The sequence below is a fragment of the Aulonocara stuartgranti genome (assembly GCF_965226115.1).
Source record: "Aulonocara stuartgranti genome assembly, chromosome: 8".
NCBI lineage: Eukaryota > Metazoa > Chordata > Actinopteri > Cichliformes > Cichlidae > Aulonocara > Aulonocara stuartgranti.
Genome location: NC_138959.1, coordinates 30,505,521 through 30,522,378, shown reverse-complemented (window position 1 = coordinate 30,522,378; position 16,858 = coordinate 30,505,521). Strand labels below are relative to the sequence as shown.

The 16,858-nt window shown below is 40.5% G+C and overlaps 1 protein-coding gene and 1 long non-coding RNA gene across 3 annotated transcripts in view; one reads left to right on the top strand and one right to left on the bottom strand.

The window, feature by feature from the left end:
- The window catches only part of LOC309713046 (uncharacterized protein), a gene marked incomplete at its 3' end in the record, with an annotated part of 462,222 nt that overhangs the window by 175,423 nt on the left and 269,941 nt on the right, over positions 1-16,858 (top strand). The window lies entirely within an intron of this gene.
- Positions 523-6,966, bottom strand: LOC309712801. Of its 2 annotated transcripts, XR_014278381.1 has the most exons (7): positions 6,931-6,966; positions 6,433-6,747; positions 5,869-5,937; positions 4,158-4,228; positions 4,002-4,039; positions 3,758-3,919; positions 523-1,565 (listed from the first exon to the last, which is right to left on the bottom strand). It is a non-coding gene; the product is annotated as an uncharacterized lncRNA (long non-coding RNA). The 2 variants fall into 2 exon arrangements; XR_014278382.1 differs by having other exon boundaries at positions 6,433-6,960.

Sequence of the window (16,858 nt, the reverse complement as noted above, 5' to 3'; positions counted from 1 at the left end):
AAAACTTCAGTGACCAATTACCTTTCCTGAATGACATATTCAATGCAAAAAATAAGAGTATTGTCAATAGGGACCAATTCCCAGTTTTTACATGATCAAAATTATTCACAAAAGGCTTCAATAAACAGAAAATGTGTGCCAACAACACTGTAAAACCTGACAAGTTAAGTTAACTCAAATGATTTGGGGAAACCGATTGCACCAATTGATTCAAGTTTTATAACTTAAACAGTTTGGGGTTATTTAAGTACTTTATTAGAGTCCCAAGAACCCAAAGCAAATATGATAATGTAACTCAAATGCATTATGTTTATTTACTCATTGTATTTAGTATGTTTCAACTTAAACCATTAAATTTCTTGTACTAAGATGCTGTATTTATTCAAACTTATTTAAAGTGTTACATGCTCATATTCAAATTAAGTTAAATTAACTTAAATGGTTGTATTTAAACAACTTAATCCAATTGGGGAAACCGATTGCACCAAATGGTTCAAGTACTATTAACACAAAACCAAGCTATTATTCTTTCCATTCAGTTTTTATTAACTTTAACTGCAGAGAAAATACAGAATGAATACAACCATACTTTCAGTCATAACCTATGACTGCTAAAGCCATTATCAAATAACAAATAATTAGGCATTTTAAAACTTGCACTTTTAGGGAATTTTGAATGTTTTTTGTAGCATTTTGAAAATCGATTAAATGTACAAAACACAAATTTAGTCATGTAGACCTGATACATAGGTGTACATCATAAAAAAACAATAGTCTAGAGGCAATTAGAGCCATAACAATCACAATTTTAAGTAACATTTAGTATAATAATGAAATCACATGCACTACAGCAATGCAACTATAGAAAACAGCTGAACTAAGGATGTCACTAACAAAAAGTATTCTCAAAGGTATTTGTGGCTTCGCAACAGTTTTGCCCAGACCTCGAGTGAACTGGCACTCATCACACAATTAAAAAATAAAGCATGAAAGTATACTGTACATATTGACTAATTATCAGTTATCTCGCAAAAGATTTCCATGTAACTAAAATATGTTTTTAGAAATAAGCTTAAGATTACACACTATGTGAAGATTTTTTTCAATCACAAACAAAACGTCAAATATGGATTTTCTCCTTATTCTTAGCTTTCTCCACATTGCCTTTTAGAAAGCTAATTATTATACTATTGAAGCCATTCACAGATAACTGAAAAAGCACGAATATAGTGACCAGTGAAAAACAAACATCATCTGCACAAGCTCATTTTTTAGTGTCTGCAATTTTGGTTTTAGTTGCTTTCTCTCATCGTCTAGCTTCAGCAACACTACTTGAATGAACTCAAAAAAGCCAGTATACTTCATAGGATAGCTCAGATGCAGAGCATAGATTAGCCCAAACAAAGACACCAGGGCATCAGTCCATGAGTGATGAGTCATAACAAACTGATCTTCAAGTTCTATGAACACTTGGCGTGGTGAGAAAGGAACTCCTCCAGGCACCTCCTCTTCATCGACATCAGCAACCAGAGCAATTCTATGGCTTCATAGAACTCAATTTCACCCTAAGATATAATACAGAGTGCACAATTATTCATCTGTAATATCTCTGTTAAAAGCATAAATACAAATGTTCAGGCACCTTTCTTCAGTTTTTCAAATTCTATATATCATAACATGTTTTAAGTTGACAGTGAAGGTTCATTTTTCATTCATCCAGGTAGTCAAATCAAGGATGAAAGAAGTTTATAAGTCATTCAACTTCACGTCTTCAACTTTCAACCCAAGTCCAGATGACTTATAAACTCCTTTCAACCTTTTTTAAATTCAAATGTGCAAATTATTGTAATACCAAAGTACCTTGCATGTTTTGAAAATCTCTGAGGTACATTGGTAGGCCGGCCAGAACTGCTGTTCTAGTTGCATAGATGTCGTTTGTGTCCTTATACATATATATATATATATATATATATATATATATATATATATATATATATATATATAGGTTCGGTTCGGTTCGATACTTTGGTGTCACGGTTCGATATTTTTTCGTTACAAAAAAATGTTCATGCCTTTTTAATTTGTCATTTATTAAAATTATAAATATATATTTTAACTCAAAGGTACAGTTTTTAAATTTAACCCTAACCCTTGTGCGTGTTTTTTATTTTGACAGCGAATGCGCACCTGCGGACCACTTATGTGCAGCCCTGGTTATTTAGCTCATCATATTGCAGCCACAGAAATTCTTTTGTCCATGAAACCATAAAGCTGCACTTTCTTTTTGCCTTATAGTCTGATTTGTCATAACTTCTCCGTTTTGTGGTAAGCTTTTCTTTGGCTGTCACTTCTTCACCCTGACCTGTCTTATTTGGCTCAGCAGAACTGAAATGCTTTTACACACTCACTCACATAAGCTCAGCGATTCTCTGCGCGATCAACCTCTCACATGTTTAAGCTGCGGGAGATTTCACTTGTCATGTTTGCATAGTAAGCTAACGATTAATAAGACGATGTCAGAGGAATTGGTGCACAAATTATCATCACTCACAGATCAGTGCTGTCGCTCTCTATACACAGTTCGCGCGATTGCAAAGTGAAAGCAAAAAAACAAGCGCAAATTCAAACGCGACTTCAATATGTCACATATTGACAGTGGCTCACCGATGCCAATGACATAATTACCCAGCTACATTTCTGAAAGAATGCAGAAGCATTGACATATATTTTTCCTACAATAGCCCGACGGGCAGGGAAGAGATAGATTTTGGTAGCCCGACTGAAAAAAATCGCTAGCCCCAGGACGTCGGGCTAGCGATATTGCCAGCCCTGTATCTGATTGAGGAATCACTCATCTTTGGAAAAGAGAGTTTATTACAGAGAAATGTCTCTTTCCAAAATAAAAGCTATACTATCCGCTTCTTCTGGGCTATATTCTCAGCAGCATAAGGAGAATCATGTGCTAACAGCGGTCTAAATGACTCGGCTAAAGTTAGTAGCATGCTTGCTTTTTTTTGTCTGCTTCCACTTGTCTTTGCACTAGGATGATGTCGGCGTAAATGTGCAGTCATATTCGTTGTGTTCCCGCTAGTACTTTCAGGTTAATCTCGTTGAAATGACCTTAACGCCACAACACGGCAAATCTCCGTTAACGAGCTACCGCCGATCGCTCCGTGCATGGGGCTAGACGGCCAACACGTTAACGAGCTAACTGCGCTAACACACTAGTTCACACCAATGTAATTGAGCATTGCATGGCACATCCAACATACTGTTTTACTTTAGTCCATGACTCGCTTACCTTCAGGGTCATACGTCACATGAAAACCAAAATAATTCCAAACGCCAGATCTGAATGACGTTCAATTTGCCTGTTGCAAGTAGAGCTTAACTTCTGTCTCGCTAGCTTGCCCTGCGCTCTTCCTTCTGACTATGCTGTCTGTGTTGAGCGCTCAGTGGATCTGCGCTCGACAGTGCAGCCTAGGCGGAGTAGTCGAACACAGATTCACTGAGCGCTCCACACAGACAGCATCGTCAGAAGGAAAATTGATAAAATAAATTACAAATGCTGTATTGTTCGATACATATGCGTACCGAACCGAAAGCACTGTATCGAACGGTTCAATATCGATACGAATATCGTTGCACCCCTAATAAATATATATATATATATATATATATATATATATAAATAAACAAACACATAACAATGGCAACTGCCAAGCAAGCAGAATAATAATTAGTATCTTTTAAATACCTGTTTTCCATATGCCGACAAAAGCTGCTCCATCCTTTCACCGACCCGTCCAGTTTTCCTCTTTTTGTAAAGTCCAGTCAGCTGAGGAGCATAATCATCCAGCGCAGCATAAAACACATGTGGCAGATTCTGATTGGTGATCCGATGAAATTCAAAGTAGAGCTGAAGAGAATTCCAAAAATATTATAAGCAAAACACAGCATACTATATGAGCAGCAAATGTTATATACGTAGTTGTACTTACCTGTGTCTCATGAAAGAGTGCTGGCCATGGTCCCTCACCTGGCAAAATTTGAGGTTATTGGATGAGGGCGATTAACTTTGTCAGAATGTTGGTATGGAAAGTGCAGAATTGCTCTGTTTAAGTCTTCTAAGTTAAAATATCTCTTAGAAATCAAACCTTTAAACAATGTGCCAACTCCACTGAAATGACACCTTCAAACAGGTCGTGTAGGAAGTCAGGTGGGAAGCCTGTGACAGGATGAAAGAAAGAGAGATGGTCAGAAGGAACACAGGTGTTTTTAACACCATAGTTTTCCTTAATGTCATCATTCTGAAGCTCTTGCACAATAATTATCATGAGCATCTTTTGTTCTCATTACATAATTCCCTGTAACAGCATTTTCTGTTTGCATTTCTGTTTGGGTGGCATGACAAAACCTACAGAAATATGTAGACCTGAAACTCTCATTGAAACCAGCAAGTCCATGGGCAGAAGGTTGTCTGCCACAACAGAGTAGACAGTGCCTTTAAGACATTCACCAAGAGTCTCAATGTAGGCACCTACTTCTTCAAGAGTTTTCAGATCATTTAAGAGTGGTGACAGCATTTCCTTACACCCAAACTGGCGTACATCATTGGAATTGCACAGCAGAGCAAGCTGGGTGCAGTGTAGAGCAGAACAAGATTTAACTGGAAAGTTTTCCAGTGTCCAATAAACTGCAAAGACTTTATGTATTTTCTTTGAGGTACCAAGTGGGTTTGTGATCAAAATCATCCACATAAAGTATCATTGACAATTTCTGTCCCTCTTGTGACAGTAGAACATTTTCCTGGTAGTAGGATCCATCACAAAATGACATGAAATGTCCAGGAATCTGTGTGGGTGCTTGTTTAATTTCTTCAAGCACATCATTTTTTTTCAACAACAATTGCAAAGATGTGAGAATAGGCACATACATATAAGTGTGCTTTGACGATTCAATTAAATACTCCACAGGTTTGACATATGGAAAATTTTCTTCATAATATGATTTCCTCCTCTTTGCTGTAGATAGTGGTCCTTCAGATGTGACACATTTATGTAAAACATTACTATCAGAAACTGCCTGACAAATCTCATCCACCAGTTTGTCCGTATATGTACAGTTGTGCTTTTTCAGTATATCTACAACTGATTTTCTAACCAAAGGTTGTGATAACAAAAACAACTGATCAATATGCTCAATAATCTCCTGTGTTGCTCTCTGGGACACATGGAGAAGGGTCTGCATTTTCAAGAAAAATCCAGCCAGATTGTATTGCAACTGCTCTTCTAAACCCTCAATTCCACTGATTTCACTGGTGGATGCCACTTGATTGTCATCTGATGACTCTATTGAATCAAGCTGCATGTCATCTTTTTGTTCTACATTTATAACACTTTGCACAATGCCTTCATTGTAACTTGTTGAATTTTGGTGGTCTCTGCATTTGTGGGCATTGAAGGTTGAGTAGACATTGGTTTTAAAATTGCAGTTCTTGAAAGGACATGGAACAGTTTCTTTTCGTTTTAAATGCCCCCTCAGATGGATAAACATTTGGCTTTCAATAAATGGCTGCTTAAAATTACACATAGAGCAACAAAATCCATAATTATTCAAATCTGGATAAGAACCGTCTTTTCTTTGCGTGGGAGTGTGCATTGTTGACATGTGTATCTTTAATGAATTAAATGTATTAAATGTACACATGCATGTGTTGTAGAGACAGGGTAAGGGTGAAATTGTGGAGTACTGACCATGGTTGAGCCGATAATGCTTCAACAACATGACTTTTATGGCAGTAGAAAAACTAGACAAACTACACAACTTGCAATTCCACATTTTGATACCAAATCGTTTTAAAATCACCTTTACTGGTTGTCTTTAGTGCAGTGCTGGATGATCTCTCGGCATGCTACTGCTCCTTCAATCGTCAGACTGTAATAACACAAAAGCCATGAGGACAGAAAGCTAGCAGAACAGTTTTTACTTTTACTTCACTTAAAAACAGTCAATCTGAATAACACAAGCTTGGAAAACAGTAAGATTTATTCTTGCACTACAGTTCATTTTCAATTCAGGTTGGTCAACTACTCTATACGTTATAAAATAATAAAGCAATTTTACACAAGTACACAATAGGCTAACCCTTGGAAAGTACAGAGTCAGAAACGTTTAGGTTTGGTGCAGTGCAGCTTTGAAAAGGTAAATTATTTCGCGACTAAAATGCCACTAACCATCATATTCAAAATTTGTGAAGGCGAACTTGTCCGTTAAACTCTTAAAATTAACACTAAATAAATTTTCTACTATTTTCACTGTGTCAAAAGTAGGCTACATTTGAACTTGATAAAGGTCAGAGTCAGAAAAGTGTAAACACTGATTTTACCAAAGGTTTTGTGGCATGCAGTTTGCAAAAATCAGACTACTTACCAACTATTGATTGAAACAAGCCACCAACCGTTAATTTTTTAAATTGTGAAGGCAGACTCCATACAGCGCTAGGCGGGAATTGTGTGCTGGCAAGCTAAGTTACGAGCTACTACAACAAAGTAGTCTGATAAATTACAACGAAGTACAACTAAAACAAAGCAGTCTGATAAATGTACGTTTTGTATGCTAGAAGTAAGCATTAACAAAAAAACATAAAAATAACTTTATCTTGTACTTTCCACTCTCTTGACGAGGCTCCTGTCTCATGGCCGACAAGTCCAGGCAAAACACTGGGGGCGGGGCTGTGGATGATGACTAATACAAATGAATTAGCACAACTTAAACAGTTTAAAGCAACAGTACTTAAAACGTTACAAAAACATAATGTGTACTTATTACAATAAAGTTATTATATCATATGTATACTTTTGGGTCTACCTAACACACTTCATGAAAGTTACTTTAACTATTTTTCAGAACTGAGTAAGAACAACTTACTTCTTTTAGTAAGATGCACTGTTGGGTTTTACAGTGAAGAGAACAGTGCACAAAAATGAAAAGATATTTGAGCTCGACGCTTTAATGGGTTTAACATGACTTAGTCAGCACTCCGCACCGTACAGGTAGTACAAGCACACCTGAAAACACTGACCAGCTAACAGCTTTAAGCATTTGGGCGCAACCTCGGTAGTTCACCGATTCACCTGTTGCAAACGTCCAAGTTTCTATCAAGTCTCATAAATCCATCGGCAAATTACCTAACTAGTCTTTTGAGTCTCCACATTCAGAGATATTGACAATTTGTCTTTAAATGAAAATATCCTGGTAGGGTAGCTTAAAAGTCAAAACAAACAGTACTAAGAACGCATTTCGGACTTCTCTCGAATAAGTGAAAAAAACACTTACCTTCAGACTGATTAGCAGGTTCCGATCCAACTTTAATGTGTCCCATGTCAGTCCGTTTTAGGGAAAAAGTGTTAAGTGGTTTCATTTAATTTTGAGATACTCCCGCATGGACGAGCAGCAATTTGGAGTCTAGCAGAGTTACCACGAATAGCATACGATCTTCAGATATAATCCAATCAACCTTGCATTTAACCCGATTGAACATCCAGTTACCTCTGACTACTTCTAAGTTGCACATGTTAACGGTCTCATCATCACTCTGTGCTGCAGCGAACTGTATCTGTGGCACAGAATATTTGATGGCCATGTCGTTCTCCTGCTTTGCAGCTTTTTTTGAGTCTGAATTGCGGCTTAAACGTGCAAAACTAAGAGAAGCAGACCAATATTTTCTTCTTGTTGTTATTTAATGGTGGTTGGCAACCAGCGAAAGGAGCATTAACCACCTCGAGCACTATTTTCTATCCCCAGTGTTGTTTTGAAAGTGAATACCCAACGTGTGCGTCATACGTCACGTTGTACGTCAGGTGAAGGTGTGGTGTCGGCTATCGCACCTGTCGCATTACAAAGCTTTAAAAACGTAACAATCCAACACAACCCAACGCGCTAAACTGTGATAATGTGTTACATTATCACTGAAGGAAACGGCTTCCAGGGCCTAATCCGTGGATCGGCTTCCTCCGAGGCGTGGACGTCTATCAGCAGAGAATGTACCTTAGTCTGTAACACAGTCAAATATATTCTCAAGTAATATTCAAGCATGCCATTCAGCGTGTTAGTACGAGCTCGGGAGCAGCTTGGGAGAACAAGAAAACAGAGACTGCTTCAGGTTGTCTTCCCAAATTGACTCAACTTTATTCACAAGTACAACAGTTTATATAGAGGGACAAATTCATGAGTCAGCAGATTCTCAGTTTAAACCAGTACAGACCAAGATAAGGGAGCGTCTTTCTGCCCTTGGGTGAAGAAGCATCCTTTGTATAGTGTATCAGTTCAGCTACAATTGTGATTATCTCAGCGACATATTTTCAAGGCACGAAATAAAGAGTTCTTTCATTAGTGAATTCTGAAACAAACCATCTGGCCTTCAACAGGCGTCTCCTAAAAGATTAAGAAACTAATGTAGCTGAGGGAGTGATCTCTGTGGTATTTCAACCTTGTACCAGCCTGTGATTCTCACACATCAATTCTTGGGTCAAAGAGAACAATAACTAAAACAAAGGGGCCTTATTGAATGACAGAGTTTTCCTGCATAATGTCACTATAAAACAATATCCAGTAAATGCTCCCATGGTACTAAAATACCTAACAATCACGTATATCAGGACATCTCTTCTGAACCAAGACGAAGTGGTGCTACAAAGGAATTATTTCTTTAGGAGAGCATTTAATAGCAGTCTGGCCTGCAACAAAATGCACCGCTAAAAATACAGTTTCTGCTTGTCCCAGAATTTATTAATTTTGAGAGTGAAGTTGTAGGACTGATGCTGGTTAGTGGTGTAGGTTTCATGGATGTGACACCTTGTGTAAAATGACGACCAGAGCATATTATTAGGTCAGTTCACTGTAGTTAGGCAGAGGTGTCTTAAAAAGTACCACCTTATACAAAACAAATGAAGGTCCAGTATAAGAAAGAATAAGAAGAGAAAAAAAGCAACATCCTGCTAAATGAAGTCATTTTTAAACATTACTCTAAATGTAGCCATTAGTTTTTGTTGCTGGCCATACAAAAATAAGTATACTTCAATTATATTTCCCAAGTATATCTTACCTAGTACGTATACTAATAATGCTTCTTGGGACTATATTGGCCCCCGTTTTAGTACATAACAGTATTCTTGAAATTAACTTTTAGATGTACTTTTTGTTCACCATAATTGTACTAGCATAATGTCATAATGTCTACAAGAGTATAATTAAATATACTCGATTCTATCACAATACTAACCTTACAAGTATACTATTAATTAATAGTATTACTAATGTTTCACATTGTTTGACTAAACAAATGCATTTATTAATATATGAGGTTCCATTCAGTTCAAGGAATTAAATTTTAGTGTGGCTGCAACTTACTCCTTAAGTTAAAAATTATGCTGTATATTGTAGTTTATATGTTATACTGCTTTCACAGTGAATCACATTTTATAGTAATACACTCTGAATGAGGATTTTTTTTTCTCAAAGATATTTTTATTGAGTTGAAGCAACAAAGAAAAGCAAATACACGCAGAATTGTCAAACGCCAAACAAGCAAGTTTCACAGTGACTGTTAAAACTGAAATATCAGAATACAGATTAATGACACACTCACATGTCTTATAGTTGCTTCCAGCAGTTTATCCCCTACCCACAACACTTAGAACCCCTATCCCTCAGACCAGGAAGGAAAAAACCCAACAAACAAAGCAAGAAAAAAGAAGCAAACAAATAAAAACAACTGAATGAGGATTTAAGTAATTACTCTTAGATCTACAGTAGAAAACAACAGAAATCCGGATGGTGTAATAGTATAATCTCAGTAACATCACCAATTGTTACATTTGCTGTATTTTACAGCTGTTTCCATGAGTACGGTGAGTTACCGTAAAAATAGTGTAATCTCATGGAATTTTCCCACAATTACATGCAAATTACAGTACTAAACTGCTAACATCCTTTAGAGTTTTTTACTGTTGATTTTGCAGTACTAAGCTATGGAAATTACTGCAAAGGCTAACAGTGTTCATGTTTTGAATCGGGTAATTTCATGGTGAGAAATGTCTTTGACAAAAAAAATGCAGGATTAATTAATAGCTGTATATGACTGCTAGGTTAGGACGTGGTTAGGTGCAAATACTTAAGAGAGAGAGATTTTGCTCTATTAATATTTAATGGAAATCTTTTCCTCCATAAGATTGTGGGCAAAGTCAATAAATTGTCTCCTGGCTTTCAGGTCCCCTGAGCCAAATTTACAGTTTTTGCAATTAAGAAAAGAAAAAAAGATTTAAGGTGAAACAAATTTTTTCAATTCATGGAATGATGACATTATCACTCATTCCATATTGTTCCTAAAGTTTGCAGTCTTTTTTTTAGTTAAAAGTTAAAGCAGAGCTTGTTTTTTTTAGCTTCTTTGATAATGTAACTCTGCATATGTGTACATGCCTGTGCACTGATGTGTGCATGGGGGGTGATTTGACATTACAGTCCCTTGAAATAGCATTCATAGTCCTTGAACTTGTGCACATTTTGTCACCTTACAACCACAAACAAAAGATGTTTTTATTGACAGTTTCAATGGTAGATTAACACAAAGTAGCACATAATTGTGAAGTGGCATGAAAATAATACATGGTTGTCAAAATTCTAAGCAAATGAAATTTGGAAAAGTGTGTCATTCTTTTCTATTCACCCCCTGCTCTTTATAGAGCCACATTTTGCTCCAGTTACACCTGCAGGTCTTTTGGAGTATGTCTCTACCAGCTTTGCACATCTAGAGACTGAAATATTTGCCCATTCTTCACTGTAAAACAGCTCAAACTCAGATAGATTGGATGGAAAGCGTCTCTGAGTCTGTATGACTATGTTTACTGTTTTGTCTATTTCAAACAGATGCCTGTCCTCACCTCTGCAGTGCTGCCGTCTCCTCTAACCCGGCATGTTTCTAAGGTATGTTTTCTTTCTTTTGGATGTTGTTCTTGTGGTTTTTCTCCAGAGATGAGGTTTGCAGTGTCTGTGTCTGTGTGGTGCAGCCGGTCTAGTCTAGGGGTAATAACAGAGATTGAAACTTTACTGATAAATTGTCCAACTAAAAAAATAGCGGGGTCCACAAATGTCATGTGACAACTAGGGATGGGTACCGTGGATACCGGGATAAGATGAGTTGGTACCGGGATAAGATGATTTGCTGTGTTTTTCACGGAGAAAAAATAATTAACATGGAATAACGTCAGTGTTAGATGAAAAAAAAAAGAAGATGCAAGCAGAAAAGGACAGCAGATTGAGAAGAGATTTTTTCAAACGGTATCCTTAGAAAGAAATCTCTTCTAACAAGTGATATCTGATAAGCTTAAAACTTAAATCTTGAATCTAATATCCAGATTCATGCTAAACTTTTCTGATTACTCCGTGAATCTGCACCGTTAGACTTTTCATCGCCACGTAACATACTGGCGTCACTGTTGCCAGTGTCAGGGGAGTTTCTTTAGGGGAGTTTATTTGTGAGCCGTTCGAGGACTGCAACCAGCCTCTTGTCGTGCTGGGTCTGTGTGTCAGCATAAACCAGAATGTCATCCATCTGGCAGACAACTCCATCCAGCCCCTCCAAAAGCTGAGACATTCGTTTTTGAAAATGCTCAGGGGCTGAGGATATGCCAAAACAGAGTCTATTGAAACAGTACCTTCCGAATGGTATGATGAAGGTTGTGAGAAGAGCTGACTGCTTGGACAAAGGTATTTGCCAAAACCCTGAGTTAGCATCGAGTTTTGAGAACAACTTTGCGCCCTCTAGCTGTCCTAGGGTGTGCTCAACTGATGGCAACATGTGTCTTTCCCTTTTCACAGAAGTATTTAGTTTGGTCAAGTCCACGCACACACGCACTTCATCTCTGTTTGGTTTAGGTACTGGAACCATTCCTGCACACCAGTCAGTAGGCTGCTCTACTCTGGAGATTACACCTAACTCTTCCATACGAGCGAGCTCTCTTTTGACTTTGGGCAACAGGGGAAGCGGGACCCTTCTTGGGGTTGACAGGGCGAATGGTTTAGCGTCTGCTTTAAGCTCGATTTTGTATTCCCCCTCCATTCAGCCTAACCCACTGAATAGTTTTGGAAACTGCTGCTTTACTGCCTCTACCGAAGTGAGTGACACTGCTTCTACTCTGGCCACTAGCCCAAGTGCTACACTTGCTAAGCGGCTAAGTAACCCTTGCGTCAGGTCTGCTACTACATACACAGGCTGTACTGTAGTTTTGCTCAGAGTGCTCAGGTTAGCAGTAAATGTCCCTCTAACTGCTAGTGGAGACAGTCCCGCCCCATACAGTTTCAGATCTGTGGGTTGCAGCTGTGGTTTTTGTGCTAGAGCATTGTACTCTTTTTCAGGCAAGACGGTTACGTCCGCTCCTGTGTCAATTTTGAGCCAGCAGTCTACATTGTTAACTTTTATTTTAGTCAACCACGCATCCTCAGTTCTCTCTGAAGCTACTGTTCCCAAAAATGCTACCTCCCTTTCTTCACTGTCACCACCTGCTGCACGTATTTCTCCCACTGCCCCAGATCTGCACACTCTTGCATAGTGACCTTTCTTTTTACACTGATTGCAGAGTACCTCTTTGGCTGGGCACAGGTTCTTGCTGTGAAAGGGTGTCTTTCCACATCGGTTGCATTGGCTTTTCACATTCCTCTCTGTGGTTTGTGGCACAGTCTTTCTTGGTTTAAAGTGTTTTATTTTTCCTTTAATGATGTCCACGTTACAAAGATTTTCCTGCTTGAAGTTGTTTTTAAGAAGATCCTGCTGCTTCTTAACAAGCTCACTTTGGCGAATCCGTATCACTGCTTTTTCTAACGTGAGCTCTGCGTCCATTTGCAGTTGCTCCGAGAGCCTAATGTCTCTTATTCCGACAACGAGTCTGTCTCTAATATTTCACTGTGCAGCGCCCCGTAGCCGCAATGCTCAGCCAAGGCATATAGGGATGTAATAAACCAGTCTGCAGTCTGTCCTGCTTCTTGCTGCCTTTGGTTGAACTTTGCACGTTCAAAGATAACATTTCTTCTGACTACAAAGTGTGTCTCGAGTTTGTCTTTGAGAGTGTGGTACTCACTCGCCTCCTCTTCGGTCAGGTTCAACGAGGTGATCACGTCTTCAGCTTCATCGACCATTGTATATATCAGAGTGTTAAACTGGTTTTCGTCCGATTGTAGCTCAAGTCCGGATGCTATCCTGAACCTCTCAAAGCGTCGGATCCATTTTGGCCACTCTTCTGGCTTTGAAAAGTCGAACTTCGGCGGCGGTGATACTTGGAAGGCTGCTGGCGCGGCTGCCATGCTGCTAGTCACGAGATGCTAGTTAGTGTTTTCTAATTTGTTAGCTTAGCTCTTACTGTGGCTGTTAATGCAAACTTGGAGGGCGAGTTCTCTCCGGTGAGAAAGCTTCCGTTTTCGTGACGTTCTTCTTCGCTGGGACAGCTCTGTCTTAACGTGGCGACTCCGTTTATTGCCAAATTGCAAAAACAAATACACACGGCACAACCACCAGAGGGTGCTGCATGAACCATTGAATTAGTCCTTACCATAACAGGGTGGACCTCTGCGCATAACCACATGTGTGTGCAAGCATTGTCACATCTGGATTTCTTGGAATTTGGTTTCTGTTGGGGAGTTTATCTCTGGATGTGTGCAAATGTATGTGCATTCATGTGTGCCTGCGTGGAGATCTGAGGTTGGCTGGTAGGGTGGACCTCTGCGCATAATCACATGTGTGTGCAATCAGAGCCACGTCTGGATTTCTTGGAATGTGGATTGTTTGGGGTGAGTTTATCTCTGGATGTGTGCAAATGTATGTGCATTCATGTGTGCCTGCGTGGAGATCTGAGGTTGGCTGGTAGGGTGGACCTCTGCGCATAATCACATGTGTGTGCAATCAGAGCCACGTCTGGATTTCTTGGAATGTGGATTGTTTGGGGTGAGTTTATCTCTGGATGTGTGCAAATGTATGTGCATTCATGTGTGCCTGCGTGGAGATCTGAGGTTGGCTGGTAGGGTGGACCTCTGCGCATAATCACATGTGTGTGCAATCAGAGCCACGTCTGGATTTCTTGGAATGTGGATTGTTTGGGGTGAGTTTATCTCTGGATGTGTGCAAATGTATGTGCATTCATGTGTGCCTGCGTGGAGATCTGAGGTTGGCTGGTAGGGTGGACCTCTGCGCATAATCACATGTGTGTGCAATCAGAGCCACGTCTGGATTTCTTGGAATGTGGATTGTTTGGGGTGAGTTTATCTCTGGATGTGTGCAAATGTATGTGCATTCATGTGTGCCTGCGTGGAGATCTGAGGTTGGCTGGTAGGGTGGACCTCTGCGCATAATCACATGTGTGTGCAATCAGAGCCACGTCTGGATTTCTTGGAATGTGGATTGTTTGGGGTGAGTTTATCTCTGGATGTGTGCAAATGTATGTGCATTCATGTGTGCCTGCGTGGAGATCTGAGGTTGGCTGGTAGGGTGGACCTCTGCGCATAATCACATGTGTGCAATCAGAGCCACGTCTGGATTTCTTGGAATGTGGATTGTTTGGGGTGAGTTTATCTCTGGATGTGTGCAAATGTATGTGCATTCATGTGTGCCTGCGTGGAGATCTGAGGTTGGCTGGTAGGGTGGACCTCTGCGCATAATCACATGTGTGTGCAATCAGAGCCACGTCTGGATTTCTTGGAATGTGGATTGTTTGGGGTGAGTTTATCTCTGGATGTGTGCAAATGTATGTGCATTCATGTGTGCCTGCGTGGAGATCTGAGGTTGGCTGGTAGGGTGGACCTCTGCGCATAATCACATGTGTGTGCAATCAGAGCCACGTCTGGATTTCTTGGAATGTGGATTGTTTGGGGTGAGTTTATCTCTGGATGTGTGCAAATGTATGTGCATTCATGTGTGCCTGCGTGGAGATCTGAGGTTGGCTGGTAGGGTGGACCTCTGCGCATAATCACATGTGTGTGCAATCAGAGGCACGTCTGGATTTCTTGGAATGTGGATTGTTTGGGGTGAGTTTATCTCTGGATGTGTGCAAATGTATGTGCATTCATGTGTGCCTGCGTGGAGATCTGAGGTTGGCTGGTAGGGTGGACCTCTGCGCATAATCACATGTGTGTGCAATCAGAGCCACGTCTGGATTTCTTGGAATGTGGATTGTTTGGGGTGAGTTTATCTCTGGATGTGTGCAAATGTATGTGCATTCATGTGTGCCTGCGTGGAGATCTGAGGTTGGCTGGTAGGGTGGACCTCTGCGCATAATCACATGTGTGTGCAATCAGAGCCACGTCTGGATTTCTTGGAATGTGGATTGTTTGGGGTGAGTTTATCTCTGGATGTGTGCAAATGTATGTGCATTCATGTGTGCCTGCGTGGAGATCTGAGGTTGGCTGGTAGGGTGGACCTCTGCGCATAATCACATGTGTGTGCAATCAGAGCCACGTCTGGATTTCTTGGAATGTGGATTGTTTGGGGTGAGTTTATCTCTGGATGTGTGCAAATGTATGTGCATTCATGTGTGCCTGCGTGGAGATCTGAGGTTGGCTGGTAGGGTGGACCTCTGCGCATAATCACATGTGTGTGCAATCAGAGGCACGTCTGGATTTCTTGGAATGTGGATTGTTTGGGGTGAGTTTATCTCTGGATGTGTGCAAATGTATGTGCATTCATGTGTGCCTGCGTGGAGATCTGAGGTTGGCTGGTAGGGTGGACCTCTGCGCATAATCACATGTGTGTGCAATCAGAGCCACGTCTGGATTTCTTGGAATGTGGATTGTTTGGGGTGAGTTTATCTCTGGATGTGTGCAAATGTATGTGCATTCATGTGTGCCTGCGTGGAGATCTGAGGTTGGCTGGTAGGGTGGACCTCTGCGCATAATCACATGTGTGTGCAATCAGAGCCACGTCTGGATTTCTTGGAATGTGGATTGTTTGGGGTGAGTTTATCTCTGGATGTGTGCAAATGTATGTGCATTCATGTGTGCCTGCGTGGAGATCTGAGGTTGGCTGGTAGGGTGGACCTCTGCGCATAATCACATGTGTGTGCAATCAGAGGCACGTCTGGATTTCTTGGAATGTTGATTGTTTGGGGTGAGTTTATCTCTGGATGTGTGCAAATGTATGTGCATTCATGTGTGCCTGCGTGGAGATCTGAGGTTGGCTGGTAGGGTGGACCTCTGCGCATAATCACATGTGTGTGCAATCAGAGCCACGTCTGGATTTCTTGGAATGTGGATTGTTTGGGGTGAGTTTATCTCTGGATGTGTGCAAATGTATGTGCATTCATGTGTGCCTGCGTGGAGATCTGAGGTTGGCTGGTAGGGTGGACCTCTGCGCATAATCACATGTGTGTGCAATCAGAGGCACGTCTGGATTTCTTGGAATGTGGATTGTTTGGGGTGAGTTTATCTCTGGATGTGTGCAAATGTATGTGCATTCATGTGTGCCTGCGTGGAGATCTGAGGTTGGCTGGTAGGGTGGACCTCTGCGCATAATCACATGTGTGTGCAATCAGAGCCACGTCTGGATTTCTTGGAATGTTGATTCTTTGGGGTGAGTTTATCTCTGGATGTGTGCAAATGTATGTGCATTCATGTGTGCCTGCGTGGAGATCCGGGGTTGGGTGGTAGGGTGGACCTCTGCGCATAATCACATGTGTGTGCAATCAGAGGCATGTCTGGATTTCTTGGAATGTGGATTGTTTGGGGTGAGTTTATCTCTGGATGTGTGCAAATGTATGTGCATTCATGTGTGCCTGCGTGGAGATCTGAGGTTGGCTGGTAGGGTGGACCTCTGCGCATA